This window comes from Narcine bancroftii, chromosome 12 (assembly GCF_036971445.1).
Source record: "Narcine bancroftii isolate sNarBan1 chromosome 12, sNarBan1.hap1, whole genome shotgun sequence".
Classification (NCBI taxonomy): Eukaryota; Metazoa; Chordata; class Chondrichthyes; order Torpediniformes; family Narcinidae; genus Narcine; species Narcine bancroftii.
In genome coordinates this window covers 4,332,863-4,349,954 of record NC_091480.1, presented here as the reverse complement: position 1 = coordinate 4,349,954, position 17,092 = coordinate 4,332,863, and the positions used below count along the sequence as shown (strand labels likewise).

The 17,092-nt window shown below is 42.9% G+C and overlaps 1 protein-coding gene and 1 long non-coding RNA gene across 11 annotated transcripts in view; one reads left to right on the top strand and one right to left on the bottom strand.

Moving 5' to 3' along the window:
• xpo6 (exportin 6) overlaps positions 1 to 17,092 on the bottom strand; it is a 291,971-nt gene that overhangs the window by 180,840 nt on the left and 94,039 nt on the right. The window lies entirely within an intron of this gene.
• On the top strand, positions 10,539 to 16,375 carry LOC138746416 (uncharacterized). The gene is made up of 4 exons (XR_011346948.1): positions 10,539 to 11,500; positions 12,842 to 13,031; positions 13,484 to 13,622; positions 16,152 to 16,375. It is a non-coding gene; the product is annotated as an uncharacterized lncRNA (long non-coding RNA).

Here is a 17,092-nt window from a genome sequence, read left to right as displayed (position 1 = left end):
CTCTCCAATGTCTTTAATTGTCTTGATTTTGTGTTATTTGGTTCAACCACTCTCCAGGGTAGTAAGTTCCACATTCTCACTATTCTCTGGAAAAGTATTTTACTTTTTTTTAAAAGAGTATTTACTAGTCATTTTCTAATATTTGCTTTTCTAGTTCTAGTCTGAGCTTTGACAGTTTTTTGGATCATTGAGGAGTTTTTCCAGAGATGGTTAACTTGGAGCAATTTTCCCCACAATAAGGTTTTGCAATTCATGAAGCACTTGGAACATTAGTAGAAGAATGTTCCTCTTATTTTGCTTCTGCTAGACTGATAGTTTACATAGAAGGATGCATATGAGTTTTGAGATCAGGTGCAGTGAAGATAGTGTACATAGTTATGTTACTTTATTCAGTCCTATGGTTCATTTTATTAATAATTTCCTTTCCCCATTTATGTAAAGGTTCCATTATTGTCACATAATACGTAATTTAGAATGTAACCTACGTAAAGTTGTTACAAGCCCAGTGGACCCCAAAACCCAGCAGCAAAAGATATTCACCAAGACAAATGGTTAAACAAAAGTTGCTTTTAATTATCTTTAAACATGAAAACAGAATCACACTTTAACTTATCACTATTGACAACTAACCTAAGTTAACCCCCTTCTAATTCTAAGCAATGTGTGTGTAAGTTCAGAACAGTTATTTGATTCACAGTCCAATCTCACTTCTCATTTCTCCAAGTTCACTGATTGCAGGCATTTCTTATACTGTGCACAGAATTTAATATTTATAACGTTCACTAGGCTTTGGTGCTTGAAAGGTAAATGGTTACCGCTCAAGAAAGTTCTTGTCGGATTTCAGAGAGAGATTTGTTGTTCCAGGACCTCCACAACCGATTCCTTTTTAATCAGCCACTTCAGTGTTTTGCTGACAAAACTTGCCCCATCAGGGTTTTCCAGATGATGACCTCTTTCCTCAGGTCACCAGAGTTCCTTTTTGTTTCTCTTATTCCAAGTGAAACATTAGACAGCCAGTCCTCTCCTCTTGCATGACTCACAAGGGCTTTGACCAGGCTGAATTAAGAACTCACCACCCATCTTCCAAATAGGGTTTTCCACAAGCTTGGCAGCTTGTCCTTTTCCAGTCCTAGCTGCTGCTGCTGGCTGTAACACTATAGAACTGATCTCTCTCTCTCTCTCTCTCTCTCTCTCTCTCTCTCATACAGAGAAAAGGCCTGTTTGACTCTGCTTGCAAAACCACATGACCCTCTTGGAACAATAAGTTCCATTCCAGACCATATATGGCTCCAACAAGCTGTTGCCCTTTTGTAAACGACAATCCATTAGTGAAGTCTCTTGGGCACTCTCCAAGGCCCTGACATGTCTAGCATTAGCAGTATTTCAAATAAGATTGGTTTTAAAGTATTTGTATGTAATCTACTCTAACAAACCTTTCCCCAATTTATCTCCCTAAAACATATCTATATACTCTGTCACAAAGTTCTTTAACTTTGTCTACTGTGAGGAAGACCGAGTCACCTCTTTGACCAGTGCCCCTCTCTGAATGAGGCCCCAGTGAGGATCAAACTCACGAACCCTGGTTTACAAGTCAAGTTCTCTAACCACTGAGTTATCAGAGCCTCTTCAGCTCATCAATCCCATAAGAAATAGAACTCTACAATGCCATAATGGTTTAAGCAACTCAGCCCATTCAAGTCCATACTGTCTCTATGAAAAAGCCATCTATTTACTCTCACTCCACATCCTCGGCCGTTGGTCCTGCAAAACCCTTCTTCTCAGATATTGATTCTGCTTCTTTCCAAGCTCAACAATTGAATCTGCCTCAACTACCACCATGAAGTGAATTTTAGTCCATTACTAAATCAGTGGTTTTAAAATGATACCCTGCCTAACTTTTGGTTTTTCACTCTATCCACAATACTAAAGTCCTTCATCCTGGAATCATTCTGGTGTCTCTCTTTTGTATTTTCTCTAAAGCCTTCACATTTTACCTTGTTTGGTGGCCAGAATTGGACATGCTACTCCACTTTCTGAACCTGGGCCTTTCACCTTCAATGTTATGCTAAATGATCCCTGCCATACCCTATCATCTCTCTGTTCTTGTACTCTAAAAATATGCTCTATAATTTATGTCCCTTTTTGATAGTCATATTTCAATTATGACATTCAAAGAAAACATTTGAATGGATACATGGAGAGGAATTGTTTGAAAGGATACAGACTAGCCCAGAATGCCAATTTGGTGGGTGTAGACTCTTTGGGTGCAGCTTCCACCTGTGGGTGTTTGGAGATTAAAGCCACTGCAATTTCCTGCCACTCAAATCTCGGGAATCTAGGATATATCCCATCTAGACAAAGGGATTTATCCACCTTGGGTGCAGTTACTTTCTCGTGGCTCTTTATCAAGCTTTGGGTCATCCCATTCTTCCTTTGCTGAGACTCCCATACCTTCTTCCTTGCTAAATTCTTAGTTCATACTTTGTCTATGCCCTGGGCTTCCATGAATGGATTTACTTATTGATCTCTAATTGACCTTGGTGCTCCTCTTCCTTTGGATTCCTTTGTTTGGCTGTTGTCAATTCTTTTTTTCTTCTTTTTTTCCTTTCTGAACTTTGAGTTGCTTGGTCATGTGTGGAAGATGGGATTAATAGTCGTTGGTCATGGCTATCCCTCGAAATCGGGGATGATGGACTTTGTTCCATTTTCCACAGAGTGAAGACACCTGTGTATTTGTTTAAAGGGCACTTGCTGGTGCAGAACTGCCAAGAGGGAGGAGACACAGTGTTCTCGTGGTGTCCAACCACTCAGTCCAACTGCTGTCAGCTCCTGGATCATTTTTTCTGGATCATTTCCCAGAACCCAGGTCCAGCTGGGCTATTTACAATTTGGACCAGAAACTCTATCTCCTCTTTGCCCTTTGTTTTGTTATCCAAGTTTATGTTTTGATTGTCGAGAAGTCCCCATTGCTAATTCATGATGTTTGCATTTCCTTTCAAATTTACTTCTCAATATCCTTTCATTTGTTGGCAGCTACTGGAATAGTCCTCATTAAATAAAAATCACTTTAACTGTTGCTCAGTTCAGTTTCTGTTGGTAATTGTTCCAGAAAACCCTCTCCTCAGCATTGCAATATTCTTCTTAATCTACTGTTCCACAATTTCATAGTTTCCTTTTATCCCCTGAATTTATTGTATCCAGAAAATTTAAATCCCTTTTCTGTTCTTTTTTTAAAACTAGTTTTTGCTGATCTCATTCCACGTGTTTAGTGAACATGCAGCTCACCAAGCTTGTTGAATATGTTGAAAGTGCTGTAGAAAATTAGCAGGTCGTGCAGCATCCATAGGAAGTAAAAGGCAGTCGATGTTTTGAGCCTGAGCTCCTCTTCAGGAGATTTCCTTGTACTTGTTTTGAATAGTCCTGTCCAAAAACATTCAATTTCTTGTTCTAGAGCTGTTAGTGGAGAACTAAAATCTGGAATAAGAACTGCAGGCAGCTACTCCAAAACCTTCTATCACCAGTTAGCATTTTCAGTATTGTAGGTACTACAAGATTGGCAAGTTTTGATCTTTTGACTTCTATTCTGCCTTGTGCATGATTATGGATAGACAATGTAGAAATTGTGAGGTAGGATTTTCACTGTGATCATTGTAAAAAAAAAAATAATAATTTTTTTAAAAATAATTTTTGCCCAAGATTGCTTAGGTTGAAGAGATGTATAAACATTGTAAATAGAGCATTACAGTGAGACAACAGGTAGTGGTGTGAATAAGAAAGGTAGATCTCCCTCAATGTGGTCAGAAAATGAAGTTCTGAAATGAGTCAAACTTGAATAACAGAAATATTAATATGTTAATGTTAAGAGAGTTGATAACTTAAATGGATTTTGGATAAGGGGAGGAAAGAAGGGGAGTTACCCTATTGTCTAAAACTTAGAAATGAGAAGAGTAATCATTTTGGTCAGATTATTTTAGAGGCCCCCAAGGCCAATGGCAATTAGAGGATCAAATACATAGGGAGATCACAGTTAAATGTAGGAATAAGGTTGTAATAGTGTAAGATTTTAAATTCCATAATATTGTTTGATCTGCCATCATGCTAGAGATTAGAGGGGAGGAACTTAAGTGCCCAGGAAAGTTGTGTGAAGCAACAGATTGATGGCCCTAGTAGAGCAGGGTCAACACCGAACTTCCCCTCAGATATGAGACAGGGCAGGTGACTGAAGTGTCCCGGGGGATCAATATGGGAGTAGTGACCATAATTCAATTAGGTTGTGGAAATAGATAGGATTGGTCTTCAAGTTAAAACTCTTGCATTAGATAAGAATCTGCAGAAGTTTGATTGGGGGTTGGGTGCTTACAGGAAAGGGTTGTCTGACAAGTGGCTCCTAAAAATGAAATGGGGAGAGTTTGAGGCCAGCACGTTCCTATTGGAGTTGAGAACAAAGCTGGTAGGATTAGGAAACTGGTTGAAGAAGAATATTGAAGCTCTGGTCAGGAGGCAGGCATCAGCTTTGGGCAGCTAGGATCCCCTCCACTCATTCTTATAGGTTCAATCTCTCTCCAACCCTCATTTCCCCACTGGATTCTTACACTCTTTTCCCCCCATCAGGTTCCATCTGGTCTTTCTTTATACCATCATTATTGCCTTCTCTTCTTGTAAGATTCCAGCATTTACAACCTTTGTTATTAGTCACCCATGTGACTCATCTTCCTCCATCTGACCCCTTTGCTTTTCTTGCCTCTCTCTCTCTCTGTCTGGCATCTGCCAATCTACTGATTCTCTATCATGTTTCTCCTCTACCAGATTCACCAATTCCACATGGAGCCACTATCATCTTTACAGCAGCTTTTCTTTAACATTTTCCCAATCTTGATCAAAGGTCTTGTCCATCATTTTTCTCCCATTTTATTTTCACTGCTTCACTCACTGAATTCCTCCAATAGATTGTTTGGCCAGTGTCTGCTTTTTGACTCTGAAATCTGCTAATGCCCTTGAAAGTCATAACCCCCATTTAACAAGTCCCAGAACAGGCTCAAACAGGTGCTAAATTGATATTGACAAGGTACCATCTCGATTCCTCCCTCACCCTCTCATACTCTGAAAATGAAATGAGCTGGTCACTCCTATTAAATCCGTCTGAGGAAAGTTCCTCCAATGGCTGTTGTCAAATTGGGGAGTGATTCACTAAATTTTAATCTCTCTTCTCACCCTGTCTGCTTTTTACCAAGACAGCATTTCTATGTGAAAGGGTGGGTATGTTGTACTGGATTCCAGTGTAATTCCAGTTCTATGAGATTAACTTTTGAACTTTGACAAATGTCTAGCCTGAGTAATTACTGCAGTCATTAATAAGCCTCGACTGTATTAGAGTGCCACATTTGTAAACTTTATATTTGCTGTTAGTTCTAATGGCTTATTAACACTGGAATTCGGTGAGATTTATTATGTGTCCATTGGGACTGTGAAAACCCAGCAGTAGAACTGGGTGGAGAGACTGATACATGAACTATGAACCAGCAAGTCCACGCTGACCAGCATCACCCAGTTACACTCATTAATCCCTTTCTCCCACATATTTATCTCTTGCCTTCCCACTACAGGCAATGTACTCCTGTCTTTAGGAGGTGGGAGGAATCCTATGTGGTTACAGAGAATGTGAAAGCTACACAGACACAGTCAGGACTGAATCAGGGCCACTGGTACTGGGAGATAGCAGGTCGACGAGCTGCAGCTCCGTGATGCCATTTCTTCTCCTGAAAAGTTATCAAATAAAATGATACAGTAAAGGTGTTTTTGCCTATTGGGAACATGCTTTGGAAAGTAAAACACTAATTGTTCATGAGATTTTTTATCTCCAGTTTGGAGTAATGTTCTAAAGATCTACATGGTCTTGGGCCCTAATTGTGTGCTCCCAAAACCTGCCTGGAGTGGGAATTTGTAAAAAGGTCTCTAATATTACATTGCACAGAAAGGACTTGATGATTAAAATAACAGAATTGGCCTCAGCAGCAGTAGAGCTTTAGATCTTCAGATCAGGTGGTCTTGTCACTCCAATGCAAGACTCCTACCAGAAGGCCCGCTACATTCCCTCTGAGATTCCACATGAAAGTAGGGAAATTAAATGCACAGGAACATCCCATTTCAAGACCTACTTTGTGCTGCTGCCCAATTAGTTCCTGCTTCTGATTATTCCTGTTGCATGTGGGATTTAGTTTGACATTGATACCCTCCAAATGTAGTTGAATGGCCATTGGCCGTTGGAGAATGACCAATCTTCAGAGAATTGATATTTTCAGGCATGGAAGAACGAAGGAAGAATTTAAAAAAAAGAAGGCACCCTTGGTTGCCAGCAGTCCTTGCAGTAAAGGCTTTACGGTTGAGGGCTGGACTTCATCTCAAGGCTGATTCTGGTTTTTCCCATGAGAATGATGCTGCATTCAGCAGGAAGAGCGGACCCCCTGAGATTCAGCAGGAAGAGCGGACCCCCTGAGATTCAGCAGAACGAGCGGACCCCCTGAGATTCAGCAGAACGAGCGGACCCCCTGAGATTCAGCAGAACGAGCGGACCCCCTGAGATTCAGCAGAACGAGCGGACCCCCTGAGATTCAGCAGAACGAGCGGACCCCCTGAGATTCAGCAGAACGAGCGGACCCCCTGAGATTCAGCAGAACGAGCGGACCCCCTGAGATTCAGCAGAACGAGCGGACCCCCTGAGATTCAGCAGAACGAGCGGACCCCCTGAGATTCAGCAGAACGAGCGGACCCCCTGAGATTCAGCAGAACGAGCGGACCCCCTGAGATTCAGCAGAACGAGCGGACCCCCTGAGATTCAGCAGAACGAGCGGACCCCCTGAGATTCAGCAGAACGAGCGGACCCCCTGAGATTCAGCAGAACGAGCGGACCCCCTGAGATTCAGCAGAACGAGCGGACCCCCTGAGATTCAGCAGAACGAGCGGACCCCCTGAGATTCAGCAGAACGAGCGGACCCCCTGAGATTCAGCAGAACGAGCGGACCCCCTGAGATTCAGCAGAACGAGCGGACCCCCTGAGATTCAGCAGAACGAGCGGACCCCCTGAGATTCAGCAGAACGAGCGGACCCCCTGAGATTCAGCAGAACGAGCGGACCCCCTGAGATTCAGCAGAACGAGCGGACCCCCTGAGATTCAGCAGAACGAGCGGACCCCCTGAGATTCAGCAGAACGAGCGGACCCCCTGAGATTCAGCAGAACGAGCGGACCCCCTGAGATTCAGCAGAACGAGCGGACCCCCTGAGATTCAGCAGAACGAGCGGACCCCCTGAGATTCAGCAGAACGAGCGGACCCCCTGAGATTCAGCAGAACGAGCGGACCCCCTGAGATTCAGCAGAACGAGCGGACCCCCTGAGATTCAGCAGAACGAGCGGACCCCCTGAGATTCAGCAGAACGAGCGGACCCCCTGAGATTCAGCAGAACGAGCGGACCCCCTGAGATTCAGCAGAACGAGCGGACCCCCTGAGATTCAGCAGAACGAGCGGACCCCCTGAGATTCAGCAGAACGAGCGGACCCCCTGAGATTCAGCAGAACGAGCGGACCCCCTGAGATTCAGCAGAACGAGCGGACCCCCTGAGATTCAGCAGAACGAGCGGACCCCCTGAGATTCAGCAGAACGAGCGGACCCCCTGAGATTCAGCAGAACGAGCGGACCCCCTGAGATTCAGCAGAACGAGCGGACCCCCTGAGATTCAGCAGAACGAGCGGACCCCCTGAGATTCAGCAGAACGAGCGGACCCCCTGAGATTCAGCAGAACGAGCGGACCCCCTGAGATTCAGCAGAACGAGCGGACCCCGAGATTCAGCAGAACGAGCGGACCCCGAGATTCAGCAGAACGAGCGGACCCCCTGAGATTCAGCAGAACGAGCGGACCCCCTGAGATTCAGCAGAACGAGCGGACCCCCTGAGATTCAGCAGAACGAGCGGACCCCCTGAGATTCAGCAGAACGAGCGGACCCCCTGAGATTCAGCAGAACGAGCGGACCCCCTGAGATTCAGCAGAACGAGCGGACCCCCTGAGATTCAGCAGAACGAGCGGACCCCCTGAGATTCAGCAGAACGAGCGGACCCCCTGAGATTCAGCAGAACGAGCGGACCCCCTGAGATTCAGCAGAACGAGCGGACCCCCTGAGATTCAGCAGAACGAGCGGACCCCCTGAGATTCAGCAGAACGAGCGGACCCCCTGAGATTCAGCAGAACGAGCGGACCCCCTGAGATTCAGCAGAACGAGCGGACCCCCTGAGATTCAGCAGAACGAGCGGACCCCCTGAGATTCAGCAGAACGAGCGGACCCCCTGAGATTCAGCAGAACGAGCGGACCCCCTGAGATTCAGCAGAACGAGCGGACCCCCTGAGATTCAGCAGAACGAGCGGACCCCCTGAGATTCAGCAGAACGAGCGGACCCCCTGAGATTCAGCAGAACGAGCGGACCCCCTGAGATTCAGCAGAACGAGCGGACCCCCTGAGATTCAGCAGAACGAGCGGACCCCCTGAGATTCAGCAGAACGAGCGGACCCCCTGAGATTCAGCAGAACGAGCGGACCCCCTGAGATTCAGCAGAACGAGCGGACCCCCTGAGATTCAGCAGAACGAGCGGACCCCCTGAGATTCAGCAGAACGAGCGGACCCCCTGAGATTCAGCAGAACGAGCGGACCCCCTGAGATTCAGCAGAACGAGCGGACCCCCTGAGATTCAGCAGAACGAGCGGACCCCCTGAGATTCAGCAGAACGAGCGGACCCCCTGAGATTCAGCAGAACGAGCGGACCCCCTGAGATTCAGCAGAACGAGCGGACCCCCTGAGATTCAGCAGAACGAGCGGACCCCCTGAGATTCAGCAGAACGAGCGGACCCCCTGAGATTCAGCAGGAAGAGCGGACCCCCTGAGATTCAGCAGGAAGAGCGGACCCCCTGAGATTCAGCAGGAAGAGCGGACCCCCTGAGATTCAGCAGGAAGAGCGGACCCCCTGAGATTCAGCAGGAAGAGCGGACCCCCTGAGATTCAGCAGGAAGAGCGGACCCCCTGAGATTCAGCAGGAAGAGCGGACCCCCTGAGATTCAGCAGGAAGAGCGGACCCCCTGAGATTCAGCAGGAAGAGCGGACCCCCTGAGATTCAGCAGGAAGAGCGGACCCCCTGAGATTCAGCAGAAAGAGCGGACCCCCTGAGATTCAGCAGAAAGAGCGGACCCCCTGAGATTCAGCAGGAAGAGCGGACCCCCTGAGATTCAGCAGAAAGAGCGGACCCCCTGAGATTCAGCAGAAAGAGCGGACCCCCTGAGATTCAGCAGAAAGAGCGGACCCCCTGAGATTCAGCAGGAAGAGCGGACCCCCTGAGATTCAGCAGGAAGAGCGGACCCCCTGAGATTCAGCAGGAAGAGCGGACCCCTGAGATTCAGCAGGAAGAGCGGACCCCCTGAGATTCAGCAGGAAGAGCGGACCCCCTGAGATTCAGCAGGAAGAGCGGACCCCCTGAGATTCAGCAGGAAGAGCGGACCCCCTGAGATTCAGCAGGAAGAGCGGACCCCCTGAGATTCAGCAGGAAGAGCGGACCCTCTGAGATTCAGCAGGAAGAGCGGACCCTCTGAGATTCAGCAGGAAGAGCGGACCCTCTGAGATTCAGCAGGAAGAGCGGACCCTCTGAGATTCAGTAGAGGGTTGGCTTCTGCTGATTGGGGGAGATTTCTGTGTTGACGGATCCTTTAACAACACAAGGAGTTTAATGAACTTCAATCTCATTCCTGTTCACTCAGGATATGTTAAAATCTTATTAGTGGGTGTGAGTATAAAATTAAAATTATATTAATAATTTAGTAATAAATAAACTAAGTATAATGTTAGAAGCACTTTTTTTAAAAAGGGATGGGAGGTGTTACAAGGATTACCATGGCTGATTTTCAGCTCAAATGCTGTAGGTCAGAGGTTGAGTGACCCACAGGTGCTGTGACTGCCCCCCACCCTCCAAACCAAACCTCCATGAAATACACTGCATTTAGAAAATAGCAGTGAGCTTTGACTGGGTTGCAGTATTAACGATGGAGTGAGAAGGAAATTTTAAATGGAGTTCTTTGTGTAGAGCGATCTTTAACTGTTAGTGCTGCTACAAAGGACAGTGTTCATCGTGTGTGTGGTTTGCAATAATTTTAGAAATAGAGCTTTTGTCGATCTATTTGTATAGTAAGATTAATTTTACCTCAGTTTGTGATATGTACATACCTCAATCTGGTGTTAGGAAGAAAAAGTCAGTATACCAAATGTTAACTAGGTTTTGAGAAATAATTTTTGGTAATTCTGCTATTTATGATAGCCTTCACCATATTCTTTCCTGGATCTGACAAACAACTAGATGAAGGTAATCCTTCTTTCCAATAGCAGTTTGCCTTAAAGTTCGACACCCATGTATTTTTTAAAAACTAATGCATGTTCAGTGGAATCCTTTTTCAATTAACATTGGAAACCAAGACTGACACAGAGAGCTGTAATGCATCCATTGTTCCACAGCTATTAGTGACCATACCATATGGTACTACAATTGTCCTGAGTCTTAAAGAAGAGGAAATGTTGAAACAATTTCATGCTACTTGGGAAAGTTTACAAGACACAAGTATATAGGAGCAGGCTATGTGGCTCCTCAAGCCTGCCCTGCTGTTTGATATTATGGCTAATCTATGCTTTCCTCAACACACCTTCTGTACCATTTACCCATAAATTTAAATTCCTTCACCTCTCATATTTATCTGCTTGCACCTTAAATGCATCTTCAAATCTGGAACAAAATTCCATAAAATTCCTCTCCTTGGAGGAAAGAAAAGTCTCGGCATCTCAATTTTAAATGAGTGGTCCCTTCTTTAGCGGCTATGATCCCTTGTCTGGACTGCCAATAATAACAGTAAGGCAATGCTCAGGGAGCTTCTTTTTTAAAAAAAAATCAAGTGCTATACTTAGCATGGGGCTACTGAGTTAACAAAGTTTGAAATGTGTACATAATTTTGGACCAACATTCCTCATCTCTAGCATGAAGAAACTCACACTTTGATATTGCAGGCATGTAATTTACATCATCAGGTGAGATCATAAAGAGATGCAGGATTGTAAACTATTTTATTATTCATTGGGCAAACAAGAAAGACTGCAAATATGCTGGAAAACTGGAGCAACACAAAATGCTAGAGGAACTCAGCAAGTCAGACAGCATCCATGGAAGTAAATAGATAGTTGACATTAATGCCTGAAATGTTGACTGCCTATTGCCTTCCATAGATACTGCATGTCCCAAGTTCTTCCAGCATTTTGTGTTTTGCTCTATTATTCACCAAGATCTTGGGTGATTTTTTTTAAAACTCTGTGTCACTTCACCAACCAACAAGACGGTTCCTGTGAAATCTATGAGCCAATCAATCTTCCTGAAAATACCCAGTAGATAAGCCTCCATTGGATAGAGAATTTCACAGATTCACTCTCAAGGTGAAATTTATTTTCTCTGTCCCAAAAGCTGGCTCTTATTTTGAGACATAACTTTTGGTTTGTAAATAGCTGGTGCACCAGAAGCAATACCATTGGCCACGGTCTCCAGGCTTACAAATGACTTGTTTACTCTTTTCTGGTAATCAGTAGCGAATCTATGCTAATTTATTACCCAAAATAATCATGCTCTAGTTTTGTGTATTAATTAGTGTGGCACTATAATCGAAGACTTAAGTTAAAAAAGCACCACATTCACTTTTATCCCTACTAGTTAACATTTAAAAAAAAACTAACAGATTTGTCAAATACAAATCACACTGATTCTGAAAAATCCTAGTATTTTTCAAGTGCCACTTTAAGATTAGGCTTCAGCATTTTCCTCATTTCTGATGCCAGTTCCTCTACTGGGTTTAATTAGGTTGAAAGTTTTATTTTATGGCAAAAAAAAAGTACAGGTGACATTGACCATTAAAATATAGCCATGCGTCAAAGGAAAAATAGGTTTTAATCTAGATCCAAGAACACAATTCCTTTCTCCCTTTAACTTTCTTCACGTGATTCTCTGGCAGTCAAACTTAGATCTGAAGAAATTTTGAGATTGATATTATCACAGACCCATCCAGAAATTTTCTCTGGTTAATATCTCACCCTGAAAAGTTGTTCCTCAATTACTTGGCAAAAGGTGTGGAAGCTACTTGCTGTGTTTGTGCTTAATGATATGAAATTTCTAAGTAGGATATTGAGGGACAATGAAATTAAGACTCTGGGAATGGAGGTGGTGAAACTCCATTAGGTAGGAGTTGTAAATTCTGAATTTGAAAAGTGAGTAAGTTGGTGTTTTGTATCAGGTCAGGTTTGTTCTCCATGTGCTTCAAACTGCAATCTACTAATGATGGCTCTGAAGTACAATTCCCCGACCCCAATTAGCAGATATATAGAGGTACGTAAGATGGGTCTTATTATGTGCTTTGTAGGATGTACATATAAATTCAAAATCCATCTCAACTGAGCAGTTGCCTTTACACAAGCGATCAGTGAGGTTCAGGCAGCTGCTGGATTCCTGGCCTTGTAATCAGTCAGGAGAATGTGATGTTCTGGACAGTTAATGCAATAATCATTATATGCAATTATATATCCTTGTAAACTGATATATGCAGAGTATGATTATTGGTTCAATATCCCTTAGTGTCCTTAGAATGTAAAGTGGCCATTGACCTGATTGTAGTAGTGTTGGCAGAGATTCTGCAAATCTGTGGAATTTTTCCATGTTTCATGTGAATAGAATAAAAATTATTTCATTTGAAATGGTCTTCCTGTGCACTTTTTTTCTATTTTTAAAAGGAATCTGACAAATGGAACTGATTTCAACAGAAAATCTGAGCTTGGACAGTTGAGCAGAAATCAATGGCCAGAAACCAGAAACTGCAGAGGCTGCTAATCTGAAAAAGCAAACAACTTGCTGAAAATACTCAAAAGATCAGGCAGCATTTGGAGAGCAAGAAACAGTTAATGAGCCCACAGATGGAAGGTGGTGAGGCATGTTAATCATTGCTGATATGTCAACAGGAGATCAGAATTTATTATCACGAACAAGTCACGAAATTTGGAGTTTTGCAGCAGCGTCCTAGAGTAAACATACAAATTATAACCATCTTATGACATTTTATTTTTTTATAGTAATTAACAGTGCATGAAAAGTGAGGCAGTGTCTTTGGTTCATTGATTATTCAGGAATCTGATAGCAGTGGGGGAAAAGCTGTCCTTGTGCCGCAGGAGCTCGTCTTTAGGCTGCTGACCCTTTTTCCTGATAGTAGCAGAGTGAAGAGAGCATGGCCTGAGTGGTAGGGTCTTTGAGGATAGAGGCTGCTTTCTTAGGACACTGCCTCTTGTAGATATCCTCAATGGAGTGAAGTCTGGTACCTGTGATGTCGCAGGCTGAGTTAACAACCCTCTGAAGTATATTCTTGTTTCTATTTATAAAAGGAATCTGACAAATAGTTTTCAACAGAAAATCTTAGCTTGGACAGTTGAGGAGAAAGCAATGGCCAGGAAAGCCAGAAGCCAGAAAATGCTGAGGCTGCTAAGCTGAAAAAGTCAACAACTTGCTGAAAATACTCAAAAGGTCAGGTAGCATTTGGAGAGCAATGTAACTTGAACATGAATAAAAAGAGGGTTCTGAGGGATATAAAGTTGCTACAAAACTGAAGAGAATTGCTAAAATATATCCAGGAAGCCTCATGCTGGGAAAAAAAAACTAAGATACCATGAAGGGATGATGATCTTTTATCAGAAAAAAGTAATTTTGACAAACTGCTCATCTGAAATTGCTAAGTGCAATGTTCTGCTGCAACATGCCTCAATGGAAGTTGAGATGCTGTTCCTCAAGCCTACCTGGAGTTTTGTTGGAACATTACTGAATGCCCTGACCAATGAAAACCAGTGTGCCAAAGCATCCTGTGTGTTTCTAGTCTCAAGGAAATGTGTACCTGTACCCCTCCATTTCACCACACTCTCCAGGACCTACCATTCATTGCATCCTTACCTGAATTAGCTTAACAAAGCACTTCACATTCATCCAAGTTAAATTGGCCCACATTTCAAGTTGATCCAGATCTTGTAATCTTAGATCATCCTCTTTCCTATCTAATATAGGACCAATTTTGTACTATCCTCATGCTAACTACATTGTCATACAGTGGACACGGCCCAGATATGAAGCAGAGGAAATTAAAAGGTGTGATCTAAATATAAATTTACCTGGATGAGAGAGACTTGGGAATGTGGCAGCAAACGGCAAGATTAGCGGATGAATTTGCCCAGATTCACAAAAATTTCAGAATAGTAAAGTATTTTCAGAGTTCATGTTGACAGGTTAGTAAAAGCCTGTTCAGAGGGTTAATGTGCAGCAGACGAGCAAGCCCAAAATTCAGTCTGGGGAAAATTTTAAGAAAAAAGATGAAGGGAAGGTGGGAAAGGACAGAACTTTTGGGTTTATATGTCATTTTTTTTAAAGAAACCTGGTCATGTTATTGCAAATTATCTAGTATTGAAAAAGACGAGAAAAGGAGGTTTTACCAGAAGCATGTATTATATGTAACCATATCACAATTACAGAACAGAAACAGACTATCTCGGCCCCTCTAGTCTGCACTGATTTAAGTGATCTCCTCTAGTCCCACCTACCTGCTCCCTGTATATAACCTTCCAATCCCCTCATATCCATTCACATCCAACCTTCTCTTAAATGACAAAATTGACCCTGCTGCAATCACTTCTTCCGGAAGGTCATTCCACTCACCCATCACTCTGAGTGAAGAAGCCCCCCCTCATGTTACTTCTAAACTTTTGCCCCTAACCCTCAACTTATGACCCCTCATTCCAATCTCACCTACCCTCAAAGGGAAGAGCATATTTACATCTACTTTATCTATTCCCCTCATAATTTTTAATACCTCTATTAGATCTCCCCTCAACCTTCTATGCTCCAATGAATAAAGACCCAGTCTACTCAATCTTTCTTTGTATTCTAGATCCTGCAATCCAGGCAACATTTTAGTAAATCTTCTCTTCACCCTCTCTACCTTGTTGAGATCCTTCCTATAATTTGGGGACGAGAACTGCACACCATTTGTCTTGGTGAATAACTATTGCTGCTGGGTTTTGGGGTCCTCTGGGCTTGTAACATTAGTAAATATTGAAGAAAAATAACTATTCAAAATCTCCCCCATCTTTTTTGTCTCCACACATAGCCATCCACTCTCATCCTCTCAGGACAAATTTTATCCCTTACTATCCTTTTGTTCCTAATAAATCTGTAGAAACCCTTTGGATTTATTTTCACCTTACTTGACAAAGAAACCTCATCTTTTCTTAGACTTTCTAATTTCCTTCTGAAGATTAATTTTTCATTCCCCTAACACCTCATTTACTTCATGATGTCTATACATGACCTCTTCTCTTTTTCTGAATCATTTTTCCAATAACCCTTGAAAACCAAAGCTCCCTAAAATTGTAACCTTTCCTTTCATCCTAACAGGAACACATCACCTCTGTACACTTAAGATTTCAACTTTGAATGCTCTCCATTTTCCTTCTACATTCTTCCCATAAAACAATTTATTCTAGTCCACACCTTCCAAATCCATTTTCATCTCCTCAAAATTAGCCTTTCTCCAATCAAAAATCTCAACCCTGGGTCCAGACCTATCTTTCTCTATAATTATTTTGAAACTAATGGTATTGAGGTCACTGGACCCAAAGTGCTCCCCAAAACACTTCTGTCACCTGATCTGTCTCATTTCCTAATAGCAGATCCAACACTGCTCCTTCTCTAGTTGGTACCTCATATATTGAGGTAGAAAACAATCCTGCCCATTTAACCAAGTCCAAACCATCCAGCCCATTTACAATATGGGCATTCCAGTCAATGTGTGAAAGTTAAAATCTCCCACAATCATTACTACAAATATCTGCTATTTCCTTACAAATTTGTTCCTACACCTCCCCCTCCACATTAGGTGGTCTATAATGCACCCCCAAAGAATTAGAATATCAAAAATAGGATGAGATATTTATTCTCTCTGGCTGTGGTAAACAGGAGAAACTTGTCTGTATTGATTTTTATTATTGATTTTTTTTGTCTCAATTTAAGTTTCCAGATCTTATTGGAGACTCTCAACCCTGGTTCAATGTCAAGACAAAGTCAAGGTTACTAATTTTAAATTGGCAAAAGAAAATGAATATTTGAATGTCACTACCTGAAGTTTAAAGAGAGTCATAGTGCATGGCAGAATGGAACAGCCTTTCAGCTCAACTCATTCATGAAGATCACGTTACCTGCTTGAGCTAAATCAATGTCCCTTTCAATGTATCTGTTTAAATGCCTTTTAAACATTGTCTTGCCTCTCCCACTTCCTCTGACAGCTTATTCCTCATACCCCCACATTCTTTGAAACTTGCCCAGACCCATGACAGTCTGTGTCAAAGTTCCTCACACCCACACACTGAAAATTCTCCACACCCACCACACTCTTTCTGAAAGTTCCCCATACTCATAGAAAAGTTATCCCTTATGTCCCCTTTAATTTTTTACCCTCTCACCTTAAAGCTTTGTCTTCTACTTTCAGATTTCCCTACCCTGGGATAAAGACTGGAACCATTCACCTTATCTATGTTTCTCATAATGTTATATATTCTACAAAGTCACCCCTCAACCTCCATGTTCCAGGGGAAAATGCTCAAGCCCATCCAGTCTCTCGTTGTAATTGAAATTGTGTAACCACTTTCAGGGAACGATATACTGGTACTCACCCTGTTCTATATCAAGAACCTGCCATTTACTGTTATTTTCTGGCCATAGTTTAATTTAGTTTACTGCCCAGTAGCATTAACTTCAAATGTGATGAAATGTTTTGAGAGGCTGGTCATGGCCAGAATTAACATGTACCTAATCAAAGATCTGGATCCACTGCAATTCACAATCACTCCACTGCAGATACAATATCGCTGGCTCTCCATTCATCTCTGGATCACCTCAAAAACAACAATTCATCAACTACAGCTTCAATACCATTTTTCAATACCATTATTTCC